The sequence below is a fragment of the Canis lupus genome, chromosome 20 (assembly GCF_048164855.1).
Source record: "Canis lupus baileyi chromosome 20, mCanLup2.hap1, whole genome shotgun sequence".
Taxonomy (NCBI): domain Eukaryota; kingdom Metazoa; phylum Chordata; class Mammalia; order Carnivora; family Canidae; genus Canis; species Canis lupus.
Window position 1 is genome coordinate 56,125,982 of NC_132857.1, and position 18,390 is coordinate 56,144,371.

Here is an 18,390-nt window from a genome sequence, read left to right on the forward strand (position 1 = left end):
TCAAAGCACCGCAAAATTAAAGTCGACATCTGTTAGTTTAACATCAAAGAGACTTGACGATCACGTATATTGCCGCATGTACAGTCCACGGATTAAAGTCAGTTTGGTTTAAAGAGACCCCAAATAAGAGAGGACTAAAGGAAGCCATACGTGGAAGCTAGAATGAAAGAGAACTAATCTTACAAAGCATTATGGGTCCGAGTCTTCCGTGAGCTGTGTAAATACCGTAGAAAGGAATCAGCTTGGCAGATTACAAGGAACTGGGTATACTTTGAGCAAATTTAGAAATTTTCAACTTAAATCCTTGATGGCTTTGCTTTTTGATAACAGTGGTCATGATTTCCTAGCACCTACCAGTAGGTGTCTACCGGTAGGTAACACAACTGAGTCTCCCTGCTTATGTTGTGCGTACTATGACCTGCACTTCTTTCTCCACCTATAAAACATGTATTCATCTTTCAGGATTTAAATAAACTGCCTTTTCTTTTGTGAAGACTTCCCAGCTCCTATAGACAAGTCATTGAATCTTCCTTTATGGTCCAATATACTCTGCCCCCCCCCCCCAAAAAATCCATATTGTAGCAAACATGATATTAAATTCTCATTTCCCCTATACTGTAAGCTTCTCAGGGAAAGGGGCTGTGTCTTATTTCTACTTGTGTTCCCACCGTAGTTCCTAGCACGGAGCGGAAACCGGTTGAATGTTTGTTAACTGACTAAATACATGAACAAATCAATCCAAGCATCCATACTAGGATTTTCATTTTTTGACGGGCCTCAATGGTAAGATGTTCGCATTTCATCTACTAAAGAAATATGCTATATATATATATATATGGTCCGATTTTACGTGTCGAGGGAGCAGACATTTCCGTCTGTGACAGAAACTGAAGACAGAGTGTTTTGGTCACAAACTCTTGGACATTTGTCCATGGCTGTAGGAAACTCACGATGGCATCCGTATAGAAATTCCCAATTGACTACGTTTGTTTGTCTTGGCAATTGAGAAGGCACTAGGGGGCATGACTCCTTCAAGTCCTTGGTGCCAGAGTGTGACATCAGCTTTGTCCTGTGTAAAGGCCCCACACTGGTCCCAGTCATGGGCGTTGGTTGGAGAAACATTGCACTTAACATGGCGCTTGCCACAGTTGGGTGCTGGGGTTGGCATTGCAGCTGGCACCCCAGAGGAAAGAGCACACAGAGAATAGCCTCTCTCCAGGTGTCCCTCTGGATTTCTGGGAGGAGGTAAAGACTCTCCCCTCACTCCAGGTGCAAACTTAGCGACCCTCTACCTTCAAGTGGCTTCCTGGGACCCATCCTTTCATTTCCCTTCCCTTTTGCTTCGCTTTGGGTTCCTCTTCTGCCCTGAAGGAGAGCTCATGGCGTTCTACGGGGCCGAGTGTGAATAAGTGCCTCATTTTATTCCCTCTGCAGAAACTCAACCGACTGCTCTCACTGGCCCTCCCTGCATGCAACATTCAGAGCAGAAGCATCTGAGAGGCACATTTCTTTCACTAAGTCCCCAGGAGGACAAACCCAGCAAGGACACGTTGGATTTATCTGAGTTTAACAGTATTCGTCAGAGAGAAGCCCGCGTGTGCAAAAGAAATTGGCAATTTGGGATAACTAAAAACAGAGTCCTAATATCAGTCATGTCTGCGGAGGGCTACCATGGCGACCTCCTTGTTAACAAGTCGGGGACTTAACAGGTCTTCTCAGCCAGGCAATTGAGGAGATTTATTTTCTTAGACTGAAATGCCCAGTGAATTCAGTGAAAGCAATTAGACTTGCTCTGTACAGAAATGGAAATTTTTCCTTTCCTATGATTATCAAACAGAGAAATCACAGCTTATTTGTTTGCGCTCTTTCCAGAACAGCTATGAGAAAGGCGGAGGGAAAAGGGCTGAGTTTTTTCTGGCACTGAAAAAAAAAAAAAAAAAGGCCACATTTGTCTTTATATGTACAGAGGAGGCAGGGGAGCGACAGAGGCAGAACGAGAGAGCTACATGCTTTGGAGAGTGGGGTGAGGTTGGGCTCCCTTCCCCGAGGTTGGACAGTCGAGGCAGTCCTTGAGTCTAGAACATCACCACTGTTCCCCAGGTGCTGCTGAATGAATTCATCTTGGCAAAGGATCAAGAATTTCTCCCCAACCTGTAATTAACCGGCATAATTGCCTGTGTTTTCCAAAATGAAAATGTTCTTAAAACCCAATCCATATATTTTAGCCTTTTTAATCTTCTGTAGAAAAAAAATATAGTATGTGAGCAAAGTCACCGCTTCCTCAAGAATGAAGACTAACCTGAATTTAGTTATAAGGAACGGGGAGTCTTCAGAACAGTAAAGGGAGGGTCAGGTTTTGCTTCCTATTGCACTTAGTTTTGGAGGATTTTTGTTTCCACTGCAGCTGCCTAGAGTTACCCTCTCTTTATAAAGTGATTTTCAGATTTCTCATCTACCATGTGCTTTAAATTGTAATGATGCTTATTGACATGGAAGGGCCTGATTTTCTGCTTTTCACTCATGTCATCTTCTTTTCTTCCACGGCTAGAAACCCCCGTCTCTTGCGGTATATGGCCTTCAGAGGGTGGAAGCAGGTCCTTTACTATGAGACTCAGTGTCGGGCCTGAGTACCTGCTTTCCAGGTGGAGACTGTGGGCCTTGTTTGTGGGCCTACTCTGGGGCAAAGAGGCAGATAGTGCAGAACTCTGCTTTCTCATTGGGCAGAGAACAACACTCAGAAAATACATATTTTAGAACACGTCTGAAGCCGAATGGAATTTCTGAAAAGGGAAAGAATGGGTGTAATAGAGTTCTCATGTGGGAATCTGCTTGGGCTGAGCTACCAGGATGAATATTCACCAGGCAGATAATGAGATGAGACACTCCCAGCCAGGGAGACAGAAGTAGACAGACTAGAGAATGGAGAGGGAGCTGAAAGTACAATGAGATAAGTTGAGAATCTGGGAAGACAGCCTTTTTCAAGCATCTTTGAAGTACCTTCCCAGTCATCTTTGCGTGTAGTGTACAAGACCAAGACGCATCCTTCAGTTACCTTTGATCCAAGGAAGGTGGGTTCTAGATACCATTTGGCCTTGGTGTGACACTAAGGAGTTTGGGTTCCTTCTAAGGATTTGATGGGTGTTGGAGCATGTGGAGTAAAATCACATGTCCATATTTTCATTTTGGATTGTGTTAAGTTATAAATGAGTGAACTTAACTTAAACTGCCTTATGCTCAAAGAGAATTTTTCCCCCTCTCCCATAAGTGGGAGATCTGGGGTAGGGAGGGTTTCTGGCTTTAGGTACAGTGAAATCCAGGGGTGAAAGTGTTGTTATCAGGGCCCTGTCTCTCTGTGCCTTTCTCTCCACAAGCCTCTGTCATTTCTCCTCTTGATTATCTTTGAGCACCTCTTTTACGCAAATTGACTTGATTCTTAGGAGCCTTCTTCACATGTTAACGAAGATGGATGCGGATATCTTCAGATATTTTATATAAATATACATATAGTAGCGATACAGGGGAATGAACCCCAGGCAGACGTCCTGGGGACTTCTCTGGCTTGGCTGACCACAAGCCCATTCCTAAACCAATCTTTGTAGCTAAGGAGATATATAATCCATCTGGGTCTGGGTCAGATGCCATTCCCTTTACAGGCATTGGGGGAATTAACCTGTAATTCCCTAAACTACTTGGAATGGGCTTCCCATTTGGCATAGGAATCTGTGAGCTACAGAAAAAAAAAAAAGGCAGTCGGAAAGTAGCAGAAATTCTACTAACTGCATTCTGCTAAAATATAGAGGAAGAATGGAAAATAAAACAGAGAAAAGAATAAAATTGAAATACTCTTTCTTCTGGATGTTTCTAAATGACTTCGATTTTATTTAAATAATTAAATATGCCAAACTACCTTTCTCTCACCAACCACCCCTGCTTTTTTTTAAGCTGCTAGACAAAGAAAAGGGGATTAAAAGTTCAAGTGAACTTCAGTGGAAATAGTGTGTAAATTGACACAGTGTACCACACACACAAATAGGATTAACCTGGTGCAGCTTCCTGCAGTATGCGTTTCACATGAATTCAGACAACACATTGGCTTGATATGAAAACAGATGAATATATTATAGAGTAGAATGTAATGGACAGTGTAAAAAAAAAGGAAACATGAGGTATCAACGTAATGTAGACTTCCTACTTTGTGTTGGATCTCAGTCCCCCTTGGGTAGGCATTTGCTTCCTCTGCAGTTGGGTTAGTTAAGAAGAGAAGGTTGAGAAGTCCTGGGCTCCACCTTCCTGGATTCAGGAAAGCCACACACGATGAAGTCCTCATGCAAATGACGTGTCGGGAGACTCTATCTGGGAATTGGGTAATGCCCATGGGATTTTGACACCTCAACAGCAGGGTTTAGGGGGTGGGAGGTGGAGGAGTCAGGGGTGTGATGGGAGGGGGAAGGCGGAGGGTGGGGGGTGAGTCCTGTATGTAATTCTTGCCTGAATGCTTGGCTTTCTTTTTATAAGATGACTGGCTGCACTTGAAATCTGTTGTTCACACAGTCTTAGCTTTACCGAAGTCAGATACTTTTTCTCCTTGTCTGTGTTGTTATTTTATGAGCTGCTCAACTCTATTTTCAGTAGCATTCAAGTTAATGGTACCATGACTTATATTAAAAGGGAGATTAAAAATTCTCAACAACCTGGTGACCTTAAGCCTTCCAAATGCTAGGCTAGGCACATTATCTTTCTTCTCTCCTGCAAGGACTGGGGAAAGTTCCTGGGTTACTGCTGTCCTGCACACTTTGTTAAGCTTTACAGTGGACATTGGCAGATCAAGTTACAGCATAGGACTTACAGGTCAATTATGCCATGATTTTAGGAGGAAGGGAGAGTGGCTGAGAGGTTTAAAAAAAAAAAAAAACAACCCAAAGCCTTAGCTTTTAAAGACTTATGAAATTGTAGTTCCTTTGTGACATTTGATCGATCACTTTTCTTAATTTCCATTCTGATAACGATCTCCCTAGCCTTTTCCTAAGAAGCTCCTTTCATGGCAGAAACACTGTCCCGTGTATGCCTGAGAGACACAGGGCCAGTCATACAGGGTGGGGGACAATGGAAGGTGTCCCTGTCTCTTTGAGTTGATTTGTTAATGTTTTCTCGGGCTTCCTGAAGTCCAGGTATCTGCAGAAGTTATGATTTTAGGATATAAAAATATTATAATCACCGCTAGGCATGGAACCAGCTTGAGAGAGAGAGAGAGAGAGAGACTGAGTCAGACATTTGGAGGATGAGAACCAAGTTAGCGAAATAAGAAAATTAGAAACAGAGAAGCCCAAATGGCCCCATGCATTCATGAATGTCCCGAGGAGGAAACATCTGTGCTTGTCTGCTTCTTGGCTTACAAACTGAATCCAGGCATATTTTCATCACAGTGGTTGCATTTGAATAGGAGTGAAGGTCACCAGGATTAAGGGTTTTGACCTGTCAATGCAATGGGGTTTGGGTTGGCGTCTTTATTTTTGGTCTGTAAAGTCTTTTGTTCAATGCAAGGTTGATCTCCCCCTGAGAAGGCCTTGAGTGGCGGTGGATCAGCTCCGTGTTTCCAGGGAGTCCCTCCTCCTGCTCTGACTGCCACCGTCCTGTGGGGACTGGAGCCGAAGCCCTCCCTCCTCCCTCTGAGGCTGCGATGCAGGATGCCCTCCAGTGCTGGGTGGGTAGCCTAAGGGCATGCTCTCTTGGGGTCCAGCTAATGGACCCCTTGTCTATCCCTGGGTTTTGACCGTTTACTACTTAACCTCCTAGCATTTCCCCAAACAGCATAGTATATACGTAAATGCCCTGGAAACATTCTATCCTGCTGGTTAATTACATGCAGTTGATTATGATTATTTTGCCTTGAATCTGTTGTCAGGAGATATTCTATCCAGGTAGTTTCCTCAAATGTTGGACCTTGTGCAGTTTTCAAAATGCTCCCTACCGGAGATTGGAAAGAAACTATGGCCAGTTTTGAAAGTGTGCACCCCCGTAGCCCTGCTGTTGAGTCCGGCCTTCTGGCCTCTTTCTCCCAGCACCTTCTTCCTGCATCTCTACTTGGAATAACCTCTTGTCCAGTTCTTTGGAAAGGGGAAGAAAACCCTCGTCCCTCAGGAGAGCCCTGCACAGTTGTAGCTGTGAAGCCACGTTACCGTATCACTGTGGGATATTCAGCGGCGCCCAGCTTCTCCTCTGTTCTCGTCTTCTACTCATCTAGCACGTCCTCTGGCTCCGTTCCATTGCAGGTTTTCACGTTGGCTCATCCTTCCCTTGCTTGCTGGCCCTCTGCCTAGTTAGAGGCAGCCTACTTTTCTGGCTTTCTAGAGAATTTTGAGGGATGTCCCTACTTAGAATTGTTGCAGCCACGCCCGCCTCCTCCGCCATGCGGGCCCTGTGGCTACCGCTTGACCCAGGACTTGTGGGTACATGTCCTAGTTTATATTTAAAAACCTCAGGATCTGAAGTCTTATGAGAGCCCAGTTCTGTCTCCTGGCTACCATGGGTCATTGGTATCCAGCACTAAGTATTACGGTCCCTCAAGTCAGTGGGCAGTAGTTGCATGGAAGTATTGGTAGAGTAGTTTATAGACAAGGGGCAGGTTGTGCGTGATGCGATGAGTACCATTGTATTCATATGTCCACGCTCGTTTGGAGATAGTCATCAAGGATGACGACCTTTAGTTGCTGAGCACGTACACCATCTTAGTGCTTTAACCGCTGTAGGTGCATTCTCTCGAACATTCACAACAAGCCTGTATGGCAAGCATTAATATTCCCATTTTACAGATGAAAGAGTTGAGATACTTACCCAAGGTGAGTGGAAGAATCAGTGTCCTTATGCGGGTGCATCGGATTTCAAAGCCAAAGCTTTCCATTATGCTGTACTGCTACGTGTTGACAAAGAAAGAATCCTGGAGTGATCCTTAGTAATCCATCTCAAGAGTCTTCTCTTGAATGTGACACCACATTTGTTCATTGATTGATTGATTCTTTTTTTTTTTTTTTTTTTTTTTTTTTTTTTTTTTTGCTATGTGCCAGGCACTAGAATGGACTCCGGAGTTTTAAAGGTGAATTAAGCTTAACCTTGTCCCTGAGGATCCCATAGTTTAGTGGGGGAGCCTCTTGCTCAATGCCACTGATTTAGCGTCTGGTATATAGAAACTGTCTTTGAGCTTTCTTTTGTTTCAAATCATTTTTTCCCCTTGATTATGAAAAAAAAAAAAAGTTCTTGCCCTGAAGTAACTTAATTTGGGGGATGGCATAGACTATTATGGAAATTTGTAGGTTTATATGGGGCTTTAAAAATTAATCTTGTTACTGGAGCTGTCACTGGCTTTCTGCGTTGAAGTCAGATTCCATAAAAGGAGCTGAGCCATCATATGTTTTATATTTACATGCTCCCTTGCAACCTCTAAAATACTTCCCAGGTACGTTGATTTGATTGATCCTTATAAGGGCAGATTTTTGATCCGTGATTCACAGAAGTGATTCTCAGACGCCGCTCGCAGTGTGTGATCAGCCCAGTGTCCCCCTGGGTTCTCTGCCTGCAACATACCACTATTCGATGGGAGGAAGAGGTTTGCTGGGAGAGAGCTTGCAGGAAGGAGAGAAGGTCTGTCAGCTGGAGGGAGATGCGATTGGAAATATCCTGCCTCGTTTGGGGGGAAGTAGAGAACAAGGAACGTGCATTTAGCAGGGCAGCAACTGGAGTGAGCCAGCAGTTTGACGATGGTCAAGTCATTGAGCACAGCGAAGCCCCGGGAGCAGGGGGTCAGCTCTGGTTGCCGTCACGGAATACTAGGGACGGGGTGGCTTAAATGACAGAAAAGAAATGTATTTCTCCAAGTCAGGGCACAGTGTGTGAGTGTGTGATGTGGGCTCAAGGGGCACAATCAACGTGGTCGTGGTTGTTTGCACTGAATGAAGTAAGTGGAAGGTAAGATTTCTGCAAACTTCAGCCTTTCCTTCAACGTCTTGGCAATTCACGCAGTGCTTCTCGGTGCCCGGAGGAAGAGGGAATAATGATGGCACAGCAGTGAGTGTTATTTGCACTGATATAAGCAGAGGCTGCCATACAGAGAAGTTATGTCTCTCTCTCTCTCTCTCTCAGCCATACAAAAGTCTTGAGTATCTATTATTTTGAAGTCCTTTAGATCCAAATTTGACCCCCTGGGAAGGTTCTCTGTCAATGAAAGGATATCACTGTATGGAGGACCCCACTAGAAAATAGGATCCTTGCACACTGGCTCAAGTGCATGATGAAAAGCGTATGACCTTGTGTTCTTTCCCTATTCCTACTGCAATCAGGTATAGCTTTGCGTAAGTCTTTCCTTCCTTCCCAAGTTAGGATGATTCACTGATGACTATAAAGCCCTTTTCTCTGGTAATTATAATCAGAGTTCTGAGCACATTTATGCATCTATATAGCTTTTCAGTTTTGTACTTAAGTGGGTGCCATCCGAAGTATTTTGAGGTCTGATTTAGCTCTACGAGTTTCCAGTGAAAACCCATTCTTGTGTTTCTAGCACTTTCAGCAGCAAGGTAACGGAGCTGATCTGGTTGTAAATGACTATGGTGAGCGGATGACTTCAAAGCTCTTCTCTGTGTGAAGATAGTGTTATTTCCTCCTCCCAACCATGGAAGCATCCATTTTCAAAATAACGAGCCTCATACTTGCTCTTTTTAGGATATTAGATGGTACTAAATAACCAGTTTATCAAGAATTCAGGCTCACTGAGTTAGCAGGCATAGGGGTTTTCCAGCCTCTAATGGGGGGGGGGGGGCAGGGAGGCCTCACCAGGAAAGGGGTAGAGCCAAGTGTGGTCCCCTTCGCCTCGTGTGGGCAACTGGCAGGCTGCAGAGCCAGGGGTGCGGCAGGGAGCTGTCTTTTTGGGCACAGCATTACTTAAACATCAGAGGGTATTATGCGCAAATCTGAGCAAGATTAAGGGATCCAGGTCGCACTGTATGGTGAGGGAGGATGAGATTGGCTTTCCCCAGCTAGAAAGACTGGATACATTTTAAGAAGTATTTTAACCGCAGGGATTTCTAAGTTCTCCTGGAATCTGTTACCATCCATTAGCTCCCAGGGCTCTGGAAGCCCTGACTGTTGGAGACATGGCAGGAACAGGGTGATTTGCCGGCCTTTGCGGTGGGGTTTGGATACTAAGGCGCCAAGCGAGACTGGAAAGGCTCCTGCAGACCTGATGACGGAGGTAGGGAGATCACCCAGAGCCTGCCTGCAAATCAGGTGGCTTGACAGCCTCGGATAAGAAGTGCAGTGATCAGCTGCGCTGTCCCGTTTCTAGCAGGACGACAAGAGTACGTACGAGCCTCAGGTTGGAAATGCTGTTGCTTCAACTCTTAATTCATGATGATGTCATCTCCCGCCCTACAGCTGTGTGGAGGACAACAGCTGATAACGCCTTTTCCGCTGCATGAAGGTGATTTTAGAGTCATCAGCGATTCTGTGAGCTTCCCTTCACTTGGGCTATGCTTTTGCTATAGCTAGACAAGAGTTGTCGGAGGGCAACCTCTGCACTTCTGGAAATAATGATAGCAGTGATCATGATTGGGTGTGATAGGCATGTGCTATGGGCTTTCATCCTCCGCCTTATTAAAACTTCACACGCTAAAATACGAAGACCCTCTGACTTGACATCCACTTGAAATACATTTTAAAACTAAATTTATACCATGAATGTGTCCTTCACAATCTGAACTTTTTTTTTAAGATGAAACTTATTTTTTACTGATTATATAAAGGAAAAATCACCTGAAATCCATGCTTCTGTGATAACCACAAATAACATTTGGGTGCCCCTCCTTTCATCTCTCTCTCTCTTTCTGTGTATCTCTTCCTCTACACAAGCACACTGGTGTATGTGTCTGTGTGCAAATAATTCTTCATAAATTAGATCTTCTTAAACATTCATGCACTGAAAAATTACGTTGTTTTTTCTGCCTCCCTTCGCGTCGACGCCCCCACTCTACCACCGATCATATTGAACAGCCTAGTTTCTGCATCTGTATATCTCCGCATTTCTCTCCGTGTGTTATATAGACATTTACAAATATGTACATTTATGTTTTGTTTTGTACAAAGAGACATCCTCCAAAGCAGCATTAGTCATGTGATCAGGATCCAGCATATTCACAATCCTAAATAGTGAACAAGACATTCCAAAAATAGAGGAGTTACTGTAATATACTCTGAATCTTACTTCCCTTACTGACCAGTACCTCATGGACTTCCATTGTTGAGATGGCATATATCTCACTCATTCTCTTGAGTGACTTTAGTAAGATGGGGGTAGGGGCTCCACCTAATTCTTATTTTCTGTTTGCATGATATCCTATTGTGAGATGTTCTCTCCACAGTGGATCACAATACTCACTCTGTCATATAGAAGCTTCTATTCTAAGAATAGTACCAATGATCGAGGGCAGGGGGCTACTCCAGAAATGATACTGGGATTCATTTCTGGGCTTTTGAGTCTGTTCTGTTATTCATTTCCATGCCATGTCTTTGCTTTTTTTGGTTAAATTTTATTTATTTATTCAAAAGTGAGAGAGAGGAGAAAAAGAGAGGGAGAGGGAGGGTCAGAGGGAGAAGCAGGGAGCCCTACTCGGGGCTGGATCACAGGACCTGAGATCATGACCTGACCTGAAGGCCACCCAGGTGTCCCCTCCATACCATGTTTTGATTTTAATGGATTGAAGTCTGGTATGGCCCTTCCCTCATTATTCTTTCTCAGAAATTTCTTGCCAATTTCTGGACGTTTAATCTTACCTAAACAGATATGATATCCACTTTAAAAATTTGGGATTCTAATGGACATTGCATTAAATGAATATATGAATTTTTAATTTATATACATATTTCTAATCTTTTTTTGCCTTTTAAAAAAAAGTTTATTTATTCATGAGAGACACAGAGAGAGAAAGAAACGCAGAGGCACAGGCAGAGGGAGAAGCAGGCTCCATGCAGGGAGCCTGACGTGGGACTCCATCCTGGAACCCCAGGATCATGCCCTGGGCAGAAGGCGGCGCTAAACCGCTAAGCCACCCGGGCTGCCCTTTTTTTGCCTTTTTGATGCTATTATAATGGTATTATATTTTCCTTGCAAATGTGGAGAAAAGCTCTAAACTTCTAGCTGTCTGATCAAACTTCTTCCTTGATTCTAGTAGTTTTCGTTTTTGAACCAGAAACTCATTGGTTGGAATTTCTGGGTATATAAACATCATTGACAAAAAAGGAAAATTTTATCTCCCCCCCCCACTCTATTTATATTGACTATTTTCTTTTCTTCTGTGCGCTGTTGAATTGTAATGATAATAGCAGGTATCTCATTTTATTCCTGGCATTGTTTAGAATGGTGTTTGCAGTTGATTTTCAATAAATAGGTATTTTCATATTCAAGGAGTTTCTCTCTATTTATATTTTACTTTGAGTCTTATGAATAATAGCTGTGGAATTTTACCAAATGTTTTTTAGAACCTATTGATGTAACCAACCACTTTTCTTCCATGCATCTGTTGCTATCATGAATGATGTTAATGGATTTGCTGGTGTGGAAATGGCCTTTTTGGAGTATACGCCACTTGATCACTGGCAGTATCCATTTCATTTACTTTGGGATGTGCTTGCTAATATTTTACTTAGAATTTTTATAAGTGGGATAACAAGCAAATATTTATAAGTGGGATTGCTCTGTGGTTTTCTTGTATTGTACTGCTTTTATCAATTTTGCTTTAAAGGCTAAACCAGTTTTATAAAATGGATTTAGGGGCTTTCTCTAGGTTTCTATAGTCTTGAATAATTTAAATAACATTTTTATTCTTTGTAAGTTATATGGAACTCACTGTAAAATCCTGTTTCCGTTCTCTTCTTAATGGTATGAGTTTAACCACTTTTCCAATCTCTCCTACGATAATTGACTGATTCAGTTTTCTACATGAGTCAGTTTTGTTGATTTATATCTTGTAGAAATTCAGACCAAGAACTTCAGAATGCATTTGCTTCTCTTTCTTTCTTTCTTTCTCTTTCTTTCTTTCTTTCTTTCTTTCTTTCTTTCTTTCTTTCTTCTTTCTTTCTTTCTTTCTACTTCTTTCTTTCTTCTTTCTTTCTTTCTTCTTTCTCTTTTTCTTTCTTTCTTCTTTCTTTCTTTCTACCTTTCTCTTTCTTTTTTGGGGGGGGAGGGGCAGGGGAGAAGGAGAGGAAGAGAGACAAGAGGAGGGAGAGAGATCATCTTAAGTAGGCTGCACACCCAGTGTGAGCTTGATGCCGAGCTCAGTCTCACAACCCTGAGGTCATGACCTGAACTGAAATCAAGTGTCAGATGCTTAACCGACTGAGCCACCCAAGGGCCCCTGCTTCTTTTTCTTCTTCCTGCCTCCAGCCTTGCTCCTTCTCCACTCCCATTTCCTTTCCTTCTTGACTATGACTGTTATGTCTGCAGCCTGTCTGTGATTTCAGAAGCCTTTCACATCCAGTTAACATGCTCTCAGTTATGGTATCTATACTATCTTAGATTTCACAATATGTTTGCAAGATATACTTCTTATCACTGTTCTTTCTCCTTTCCCTTTGCCTCTCTCTTGAGGTCTCTGCTCTGATGCATTTTTGTTGCATTCGAGTCCTTCCCCATATTTTTTACAGATGAAGCAAGGAATTTATTTATTTTTGAATTGTTGCAATTCTCCAAGAATTTTCTTTCTAGCTGGGTAAGCCGTGGACAGTTTAGCTTACTGGGCCCTTAGTTTCCTTATCTGTAGAATGGCAGTACCAATAACAGCTACCGGGTAGGAATATTGTAAACACTAAATGCGTTAGTGTCAGTGTTCTGGTCACCTACTGTTATATAATGAACTACCCCAAAACAGCAGTGCAAACAACAACTTATTACCTCTCGTGGTTCTGCGGCTTGGACTTGGCTGAGCCAATCTTGTTTGGGGGCTCTCGTGTGACCAGAATCAAAGAGCAGCAGAGGCTGGAATGGTCTGAAGGTTCAGCCAGGCTTGATGTCCAGCATGGCTTTTTTCACTCATGTGCCTGTTTTTCTCATATAGCCTCTTTCTTTATCCAAGAAGCTGGACTTTCCTACATGGAAACCCCCAGGAGGCAGAAAAGTGCCAGTCCTCATAAAGTCTTGGCTTAGAGCTGGTACAATGACACTTCTACTAGATTCTATGAAATGGGGAGACTAGACCCCATCCTGAACAGGCGTGAGTGAAGGGGGAGAGAAGGAATTAATGGAGCCACCTTGTAGACCAACTATCACAATAAGTGAAATGTGTAGAATTGAACCTGGCAGTGAATAAGTGCTCCATGAATATTAACTCAGTGGTACTATTGTTGTGGTTATTAAATTTTTTTGTGTGGTTATTAAATTAACTTCAATATTTCCTGTTGCTGTGGGAAGTGAAAGATATCTCGGATGGGCATAGAATTCAGGGAGTGTGATTCTTTCCTCTCAATAGCATGCAGATGAAGTCTGATGTCAGTCTAATTCTCTTTCCTTTACAGGCAACTTGTTATTTTTTGTCTAGAAGCTTTCAATGTTTTTCATTAAGATCAGAAATAAGACAGCTATTACCGCTTTTTAACAGAATTCTGGAGTTTTTAGAAAATATGAGACAAGAAATGACAGGAGGAAATATTAAAAAGGAAAAGTAAAATTTCCTCTTTGAGCTGATGATTATTTTTAGAAAACCCAGGAGGCTCTATTAAGAAACACTAACTAGAATTAAAGAGGGAATATAGGAAGATAAGTGATTATGAGATAAACACATAAAAACCATAGCTTTTCTTTTCTTTTTTAGATTTTACTTATTTATTCATGAGAGGCAAAGACACAGGCAGAGGGAGAAGCAGGCTCCCCGTGGGGAATCTGATGTGGAACTCGATCCCAGGACCCTGGGATCATGCCCTGAGCCGAAGGCAGACGCTCAACCGTTGAGTCACCCAGGCGTCCCTTTAGTAATCATTCTTAACTTCAGACTGGATAAGCTCTTTTACCCTGCCAACTGTAGTCCTTTTGCAAGACAGGGACATTTTCTTCTATGATTTCTTGAGTGTTTGCCTTTCCTCCATCTACTCCTTTTTCTCGGCATGTTCTTGTGATTTGTATGACTGTGATATGCCAACTGCCTTTTTTTGGAGGGGGGGAGATTTGCTCTTTTATAAGGTTCTGATGTTCCTCTTTTGGAAGACTGTCCTCTATTTTAGGACAGGGTGAGGATGGCAGAAAGTGGCTCTGTGTGTGTGTGGGGGGGGCGTTATTTTGTCTCATGGCTGTCCTAGAAGTGCTGGCAGTGAGAGATTTCAGAGAGAGGCTGCTTTCTTCTCTTTAGAACATGTTCTTGCTACCTGGGAGACTGGGAGAGGAGTGTGCAGGAGGTTCTTCTGGGGACGTCAGTGGAGCACAGACAGGTGGAGCGGCCCACTGGCCAAGGTGTAGCTGTTCAGTGTTCTATGCCTTGACCTGAACGTTGAGGGTGAATGCAGCAATGAGTAAGCCATGGAAATAATAAGAGAATAATAAGCAGAAGATAAGTGGTGTTGGTCAAATAGGATGGAGGGAGGAGAAAGATGATAATTTTTTTTAAAAAAGGATATAAAGTGATTCCATTGCAAAATACAGTTTTCTAGAATTTAAACAAAATGCTTTGTAAATGAAACATTCTGTAGATATCAAGAAATTGTTAGCAGTGATTGCCTCTGGAGAGGGGGCAGTGGCATGGCTGGAGGACCAGGGGGAGAAGATGACTTCCTTATCTTTGATATTTAACCCTACATCACTTTGACACATCATATATGGATGAAGTTATGCAATTGAATGTGGAATGGAGTGGGCTGTTAGAAAAAAACCTAGTAGTGGTGTTAGGGTAGGCTGGAAATTTTCTGTTTCCAAATTACAGGAGGATATGGCATTTAATTTGGAAGGCAAAATGCATCTTTATTTTTATTATCTACTAATGAAACCACAAGAGGATTAGTGGTGCCTGTGACTTTGTCATCAGTAGAAATCTAAAATATTCTCAGATAACATTAGAATTGTTACAGACATCTTAAAATATCATTTACGCTCATCACTGCTTAAAATTATGATCGTTATTAGCATCACCACTAGAGCTTGATACTTAATGTCATAATAAAGAAGCATATATTATTGCTATATCACAAGTTTGTGTATCTTTCTATTGATATTTAAATATAATTGGTTTGCTTTGTCATCCTGTGTATTTTACTTTATGCATTTAAAAATACTGCTTTGGAAAAAAAATAATAAGAAAAATAAAAAAAATAATAAAAATACTGCTTTGGGAAAGCATTGGTTTTCACTAGACGGATAAAGGGATCTCTGTCCCCAAAAGAGTCAAGAACTTTTGAGATATAGACTGTTGGGATAAACCGGTCTGGAAGTTCCAAGTGGAAAAAAAACATTTCGGAATACAGAGCAAAGTATATAAATAAAAGGTCAAAATCATTAGGGAGGTATTAAGACACTTGGCAGACAGCCTGACCCTTCCCAGATGGACAGAATGGAATCCTTCATCGTAAAAGGATAAATCTTCCCAATAAGTGTGGTTGGGAACATGGTTATGTTTGCTTTGGCTCTTGGTGTTGCCTTCCTTGTAGGGCCTCTTAAAGAAAAACGCGACATTGGCAAATCTTCGTTGGAGAACAGCTTTGTGTTTTCAAGTTAAATTTTATGTCCACAGAACTCCCCAGGCTCAGAATGGCTGTCGGGGGCCAAGCCCCTTCCTGCAGCCCGTGTGACTGTCCCTTGGGAACAGCTCCCTCGGCAAGAGCCAGGACTGGAGCGGCCACGGCTCAGCCCGCCCTCCAGGGGTCCCCGGCTCTTACCATTTTTCCTGGGGTAACAAAGAACCCCTGCCTGGTTGTCTGCTGATTATGGGTCTCAGCTGGGGTTGATGTAGCAAAAGGAGAGCATTGTCAGTGCTTGAGACTACTGATTGTGTGACCGTGTAGGAAAGCAACAAATGCAGGGTGTGTGTGCGTGTGTGTGCGTGTGTGTGTGTGCGAGAGAGAGAGAGAGAGAGAGAGAGAGAGAGAGGAGAGGAAGGGAACGGAGGAAGAGGAAGTTCATAGTTCTTTTTTCTGGAGGATGACAGGGAGAAAATCTTGTCTACACAAATTTTTTTTAAACCCTGGGATTATGTATTCATGTGATTTTTTCCCCCCAGAGGAGGCTGCCAGTGCTACTGGCCATTGTGATAGTGGTTTGTTAGCTCTTGATTAAATACCATTTAAACTTTCTGCTAACACAATTGTTAATAGCGGCTGCTGCTCAATTATAGCAGCACTTTTTAAAAGTGCCAGGACATCCTTCCTTTCAGGTTTTGATAAAAATGGAGGATTTGGGAAGGTTGCTTTTGGGTGTTAGCGTTTGCTCTAATTTGGGACCTTCCCCAGAATATGCAAAGAAACAAACAGCAATGCGGCGATAGTCTTGCCGACGTGCGTAGGGCGGTGTCTGTTTGCATGCATCCCATGCGTCCACACTGCATGCATCTCATGTGTCCACACTGCGTGCATCCCATGTGTCCACGCTGTTTGCATGCATCCGATGCGTCCACACTGCATGCATCCCATGCTCCCACGCCCCCGGGCGCACTTAACAGGGCCTGACTTCCCTCTGGGGCAGATGTGAGGCTCTGCGAGACCGGTTTTGTTCCCTCTTTCTGCTCCTCCTACCCCCCCTCGCCCCCCAATGACAGTCGCACCTCTGGGCTTCTCACTATATTGCCGGCAGCAGAAAGGGCGAAGGGCAAGGAAGGAAGAGCAGAAGCCACATGGTGGGGTCGGCTCTCCTGGAGCCCTTCTGTGGCTTCCAATGGCATCTCATCAGCCTGGACCGCGCCGCCCCATCACCAGGCCTGCAAGGAACTCGGGGGAGTGTATTTCGAGTCAGGCCAGCTGCCACCCTGAACAAAATTGAATCTCTATTTGTAACAAAGAAGGAGTGACTGGATCTGGGCACGTAACCTTCAGCCTGGCACGAGGCCCTTACCGCACCGCTCTGTCTTCACTCCAGCTGTCTCTTGCTCATGTGTCAGGGCTCTGTCTGTGTCTTCTCCCCCAGGACGCCCCCGGGGACCCCCCAGGAGGGGTTCAGTGACCATTCTCTGGGCATCGTTTGGCTACACAGCTAACGTCACACCTAACCTACCTCTGTCATCGGGAATGATCCGTTTTGTGACAGATGTTGTAAGAACTGTGGAGGAGGGTTTGTGTCCAACTTCTAATAATCCCAGTTGCTGAAACAGTACTTGGCCCACAGTAGGTGTTTACTTAAAGCACCTGAACTGTTGAAAACAGGGTAAGCTTACTGAAATTCAGGGATCTCAGAGCACTTTTAGTTTTTTAAAAATCCTTTTTAAAAATTTTTCCCTGTTTTGAGGTACAATGTATATACGTTTATGAGTGCATCTGTTGCATATGTAGTTTTAGATGTTTTTAATCTTGTAAAACATATTGGTTGTTGGTGTCAGTGTACATGCAAGTGTGTCTGTGTGTTTGTGGTCTTTATCTGAGTGCAGCTGTTAAATGCACCAGTTATGTCCTATGGCACCAAGTGTTTTCAGAACGATGAACCAAGTAGGGTTTAGAGACAGTGGCCTCAGACATGGAATTCCAGTGCTGTAATGAAGGTGCAGCTCACCCCGACCCTGCTCCTGGGATGTTGGAAGACAAATGACGTTGTTGACCTGAAAAGTGTTTTGAACTCTTACCTCTCCAAGAGAAAGGTCCTATGTTAATTCCTGGTACAGTTAATCCTCTATTCCCCATGTCAATAGGGGGGGAAAGAGAGAGCAGATTGTCTAAAGGTCATTGATTCTTGATTTTGGAATTCAATGATAATATATTTTGGATGTTGGCAGGAGACCAGTCTCCTGTGTGGGTACATGAGGCTATTGCTAATGCAAGGCATGAATTTGCATTATCAGTTCCTGTCTAAGCCGTATCAGGGGCAGGTGGGGTAGAAGCAGTTTGTATCAAGAAGGGCCAAGTCATGTGCGATACGTTTACGTCTCTGGCTGTCTTGAATTCCATCTTTGTTTTCTGATTAGATCATATGAACCTGGGTTACATTTTAGTCTTTATTTATTTATTTATTAGTTTTATTTTTTTATTTTTTAAATAATAAATTTATTTTTTATTGGTGTTCAATTTGCCAACATACAGAATAACACCCAGTGCTCATCCCATCAAGTGCCCCCCTCAGTGCCCGTCACCCAGTCACCCCCACCCCCCGCCCTCCTCCCCTTCCACCAACCCTAGTTCATTTCCCAGAGTTAGGAGTCTTTATGTTCTGTCTCCCTTTCTGATATTTCCTAC

The 18,390-nt window shown here is 43.2% G+C and overlaps 1 protein-coding gene across 3 annotated transcripts in view; it reads left to right on the forward strand.

Moving 5' to 3' along the window:
- Positions 1-18,390, forward strand: part of LYPD6 (LY6/PLAUR domain containing 6) — a 122,099-nt gene that overhangs the window by 52,880 nt on the left and 50,829 nt on the right. The window contains exon 1 of one of the 3 annotated variants that reach the window (XM_072789164.1): positions 7,497-7,635. The exons of the other annotated variants lie outside the window; for them this stretch is intronic. The gene's annotated coding sequence lies outside the window, so the exon portion shown is untranslated. Of the gene's footprint in view, positions 1-7,496; positions 7,636-18,390 lie in introns of those variants that run through there. 3 annotated transcript variants of the gene reach the window in all.